The sequence below is a fragment of the Neomonachus schauinslandi genome, chromosome 1 (assembly GCF_002201575.2).
Source record: "Neomonachus schauinslandi chromosome 1, ASM220157v2, whole genome shotgun sequence".
NCBI classification, from domain to species: domain Eukaryota; kingdom Metazoa; phylum Chordata; class Mammalia; order Carnivora; family Phocidae; genus Neomonachus; species Neomonachus schauinslandi.
In genome coordinates, this window is record NC_058403.1 from 128284703 (window position 1) to 128290702 (window position 6000).

Here is a 6000-nt window from a genome sequence, read left to right on the forward strand (position 1 = left end):
TACTTTTCTCAGTGCTTTATGAGTATCATCTTATTTAATCTTCACAACTGTCTTACGGGGAGGGACAAATACACTGGCCATTTGACATATGAGGAACCAGCACAGAGTGGCTTGGTAAGTGGTAGATCCAGGAAGCCAACCCAGACAAGGTGACTGCAGAGTCCAAGCTCTTAACCACCATACATATGTGTCATATGAAATCTGTGTCCTCACAAATCACATATTCTTTACTCTTTTTTTTTTTAGATTTATCTATTTATTTTAGGGGCGATGGGGAGAGAGGCAGGGGGAAAGAATCTTCAAGCAGACTCCCCGCTGAGCATGGAGCCCAATGCAGGGCTCGATCCCATGACCCATGAGATCATGCCCTGAGCTGAAACCAAAAGTCAGGCTTCACTGACTGAGACACGTAGGTGGCCCCTTAACCTTCTATTTTCATGTCGACAATGACTATTGTGTGTGTTCACACCTTGGCTCAAAAAAGCCAATGACTATCCATGTCTCTCGCTCTCTTTTTTTTAAGATTTAATTTATTTATTTGAGAGAGAGAGAGAGAGCACAAACAGGGGGAGAGGCAGAGGGAGAGGGAGAAGCAGACTCCCTGCTGAGCTGGGAACCCAACATGGGGCTTGATCCCAGGACCCTGGGATCATGACCTGAGCTGAAGGCAGACACTTAACCATCTGAGCCACCCAGGCAGCCCCTCATGTCTCTTCCCTCATGAAACCCTTGTGAAAACTGTTCTCGCATTTACAGAGATACTCAGTTTTACAAATTACTTAAGCTCTGCGTTTCTCTCCATGCAGCTCACAATCAATCAGAAATCTTCAGGGGACATTACAATCTTTTAGAAATTCCATCAATTCAGAGTTGTTCTTTATAAAGAGGAAAAGAGATCAAATGACCAATATGCAAAAATAGAGCTGCCTTAAGTGAGATACCAAAGGTATAAGGGCTGGGTTTTCTTCTAGAGTTGACTTTTCCAGCATTTCTTTTGAAATTGATGATTATTAAGGAAGATTGAAAGAATCATTGGAATCTAGATTTAGAAGAGACCCAACAGATCATTTAGACTAAACCCTTATTTTGCTAAGGATGGCTACTAACAAGGTTCCCCAGTAGTTAGTGGCTGAATCATGTCAACAATGACTTTTAAATCTATATTCATCATATTCTAAAATACCATATATTTTACTTATTCATTAATTTTAGTATTGAGATATAATTTGCATACTGTAAGATTTACCCCTTTTAAAGTGTTCAATGTTTTAGTATATCACAGAATTTGTATCCATTATCACTAATTCCAGAACATTTTGACCCCTTCCCACAAGAAACCCCATACCACTTAGTGGTTAATCCCCATCCTCCCCTTCCAACTGACCCTGGCGAACACTGATCTACTTTCTTCTCTATAGATTTGCCTGTTCTGAACATTACTATAAATGGAATCATATAACATATGGCCTTTTGTGTTTGGAATTATTCATTAACATATGTTTTCAAGATTTATCTATGTTGTGACATGTACTAGTGCTTCGTTCTTTTTTATGGCTAATATTCTATTGTATGGATATACAACATTTAAAAAAATCTATTCTTCTGTTGATGGACACTTGAGTTGTTTCTATTATTATGAATATTGCTGCTATGAATATTTGTGTACAAATTTTTGTGTAGATACATGTTTTCATTTCTTGAGGAAATACTTTGAGTAGATTCCCAGGAGTGGAATTTTTGGTCTTATGGTAACTTTATGTTTAACATTTTGAGAAACTGCCAAATTGTTTTCCTTAGTGGTTGCACCATTTTGCATTCCCACCAGCAATGAATAAAAGTTCCAACTTCTCTACATTGTCACCAACACTTGTTATTTTCTGTCTTTTTTTATTCTAGTGGGTGTAAAAGGGTATCTTACCGTGGTTTTGATTTGCATTTCCCTAATGATGAATGACATTGAGCATCTTTTCAATTACTTATTGGTCATTTGTATACCTTCTTTAGAGAAACACCTATTCAAACACTTGGCCCATTTTTAACTGGGTTATTTCTCTTTTTTTCGTGTGTAATAAGAGCTCATTATATATACTGGATACTAGACAGTTATCAGATAATATAATTTGCAAATATGCTCCTCCTACTCTGTGGGTTGTATTTTCACTTTCTTAAGGCTGTCTTTAAGGCACAAGTAATTTTAAATTTGATTAAGTCCAATTTATCTATTTTTTCTTTTGTTGCTAGGGCTTTTGGTGTCCTAGCTAAATCACCATTACCTACTCCACAGTCATGAAGATCTACTCTGATGTTTTCTTCTAAGAGTTTTATAGTTTTAGCTTTTACATTTAGGTCTTCAATTCATTTTGAGTTAATTTTGTGGGTGGTATGAGGTAGGGATACAATTCTATTCTTCTTTATATAGATATTCAATTGTCCTAGCACCGTTTGTTGAAAGGACTTTTCTTTTACCATTGAGTTGTCTTGGTATGCACAAAAACAAATTTACCATAAGTATATGAATTTATTTTTGGACTCCCAATTCTATTTCATTTATATCTATATGTCTATTCTTATGCCAGTACCACACAGTCTTGACTATTCTACCTTTGTAGGAAGTTTTGAAGTCAGGAAATGTGAGTCCTGTAACTTTGTTCTTTTTCAAGGTTATTTTGGCTGTTCTGGGCCCCACATATTTCTAAATGACTTTTAGGATTACCTTGTCAATTTATGCAAAAAAGGCAGCTGGAATTTTTATAGAGATTGCCTCCAATGTATAGATAAATTTGTGCAGTATTATTATTCATTTTTTATTTGTTTTTATTTTTTTTATTTTAAAGATTTTATTTATTTATTTGACAGAGAGAGAGACAGCGAGAGAGGGAACACAAGCAGGGGGAGTGGGAGAGGGAGAAGCAGGCTTCCCGCGGAGCAGGGAGCCCGATGCGGGGCTCGATCCCAGGACCCTGAGATCATGACCTGAGCCGAAGACAGTTGCTTAACTGACTGAGCCACCCAGGTGCCCTTATTATTCATATTTTAAAGACTTATTTATTCATTTTAGAGAGAGAGAAAGAGCATGAGAGAGCATGAGCAGGGGGTTGCAAGGCAGAGGGAGAGGGAGAGAATCTCCAGCAGATGCCCTGCTGAGTGCAGAGCCCGACAAGGGGCTCGATCTCACAACCCTGAGATCATAACCTGAGCCAAAATCAAGTCAGATGCTTAACTGAGCCACCCAGGTGCCCCCAATATTGCCATTTTAATGATGTTAAATATTCCAATCAATTAATATAGATTGTCTATGGAGGAGAGAATTTGTTTTAACTCCTTGCTCCATATTTCAGTAATGTTTTTCAAGAAGAGGAAATTATTAGAAGTCAGGGATAAAAGGAAGGCCTCTCTAAAAAGCCATGCTGATTTAGGAATCAATAAACATTCAGAGTTGTATATATATCCTTCCTCTGGTTGGATGTATATTTGGAAAGTGAGACTGGGCTGCACCCAGCCCAGGGTTAACTGAGTTGCCCTATTCACCTGTGGGTTCTAGAACCTCAAAGAAGATATCCTGGGTGGCCACCCGTGGGCAGCTCCACTCCAGCCTGCAACCCTTGGCTTGGCTCCACTCTAGTTCCCTCTTCAGCTGAGGTCCCCACTCTGCAGGTCTTGGCACCAAAACGGTGGAGCAGCAGCAAGTGAGGTAGGCAGGCATGTCTTACTCATTTATTTTTATTTCCTTTCTCTCCCTAGAGCTTGCAGTCAAGCTCTAAGAGAATGGGGATTTCTGTCTGTCTTGTTCATCGTTATATCTCCAGGTTTTGACACATAGTAGGCACTTAATAAACACTATACATAAATATTGTAACTTTGCATATACACCATTTCACAAATTTGTGCATATATCTATAACTTAATTTTGTAGAGGTGGAATTACTAGGTCTAAGGTATGTTTAAGATTTTATGAGTATTGCCAAACTGCCATCCATTGGGTTACACCAAATAATATTCCAATACCTGTCCCCCCAAACAGCATGTTCCATAATTTTCAATTCACTTTTTTTCCAACTTGTTGAGATACAATTGACAGATTACATTGAGTAAGTTTAAGATGTACCACTGATTATTTGATAAATGTATACATTACAAAATGATTACCACAGTAAAGTTAGCTAACAAACTTACCTTTGTGTGTGTGTGTGTGTGTGAGTGTGTGTGAGTATGTGTGTGTGTATGTGCTGAGAACTTTTAAGATCTATATTCTTGGCAACTTTAAAGTATATAATAAGGTACTATTAACTATAGTAACCATACTGTACTATAGTTAATGTAACTACAGATGTAATCATCCCCTAAACTTATTCACCTTATAACTGAAAGTATGTGTCCTTCGACTACCTTCACACATTCCTCCCCCCACCCCCCTGAAAACTGCTACTCTACTCTGCTTCTATGAATTTGGTTATTTTAGATTCCACACATAAGTGAGATTGTTCAACATTTGCATTCTCCATCTGACTTATTTCATTGATCATGATGCCCTCAAGATTCATCCATGTTGTTGTAAATAGCAGGATTTCCTTCTTTTATGGCTAAATAATATTTGTGTGTGTGTGTGTGTGTGTGTGTGTAACATTTCTTTATCCATTTATCTGTCAATGACAGTTTGTTTCCATGTCTTGAATACAGTAAAAAATGCTGCAATGAACATGAAGATGCAGATACTTCTTCAAAACAGTGATTTTATTTCCTTTGGATATGTACCTAGAGTGGAATTGCTGGATCATATGGTAGTTCTAGTTTTAATTTTTTGAGGCACCTCCATTCTGTCTTCCATAGTGGCTGCACCAATTTACATTCCCACCAACAGTGTATATCTGTTCTTTTTTTCTCCACATTCTCACCAATATTTGCTATCTTTAGTCTTTTGGGTAATAGCCATTCTAACAAATGTGAGGTGTGGTTTTGATTTGCATTTCCCTGATGATTAGTGATGTTGAGCACCTATTCATGCACCTGTTGGCCATTTGTACATCTTCTTTGGAAGAATGTCTATTCAGGTCCTTTGTCCATTTTCTAACTGGATTATTTGCAAGTTTGTTTTTTAGGGGGAAGCTATCAGGTTGTATGAGCACCTTGTATATTCTAGATATTAATTTCTTATCAGATAGGTTTGCAAATAATTTCTCCCATTCCATAGGTTGCCTTTTCATTTTGTTGATCATTTCTTTTGCTGTGCAGAAAAGCTTTTTAGTTTGATGTAGCCCTGCTTGTTTATTTTTGCTTTCATTGCCTGAGCTTTTGGTGTAATATACAAAAAATTGTTGCCAAGACCAGTGTCAAGGAGGTTTTTCCCCTTTGCTCTCTTCTAGAAGTTTTATGATTTGGGGTCTTATATTTTTAAGTCTTTAATCCATTTGGAGTTAATTTTTGTCAGTGGTGTTAAGATAGGGGTCCAGTTTCATTCCTTTGTACACGGCTGTCCTGTTTTCCCAATACCATTTGTTGGGAAGACTATCCTTTTAACCATTGAATATTCTTGCTTCCTTTGTTGTATATTAATTGACCATATGTGAATGAGTTTATTTCCAGGGTCTCTATTCTGTTCCATTGGTCTATGTATCTGTTTTTATGTCAGTACCAGCCTGTTTTGATTACTATAGCTTTCTCATATAGTTTGAAATCAGGAAACATAATACCTTCAGCTTTGTTCTTCTTTCCCAGGATTGTTTTGATTATTTGGGGGTTTTCGTTGTTCCATATGAAGTTTAGGATGGTTTTTTAATATTTCTGTGAAAAATGCCATTGGACTCTTGATAGAGATTGCATTAAATCTGTAGGTGGCTTTGGATAGTATGGATATTTTAATAATAATATGAACACAGATATCTTTCCATTTATTTGTGTCTTCTTCAATTTCTCTCATCAATGTCTTATAGTTTTCAGTGTAAAGATCTTTCACTTCTTTGGTTAAATTTATTCCAAGCATTTTATAGTTTTTGATGCTATTCA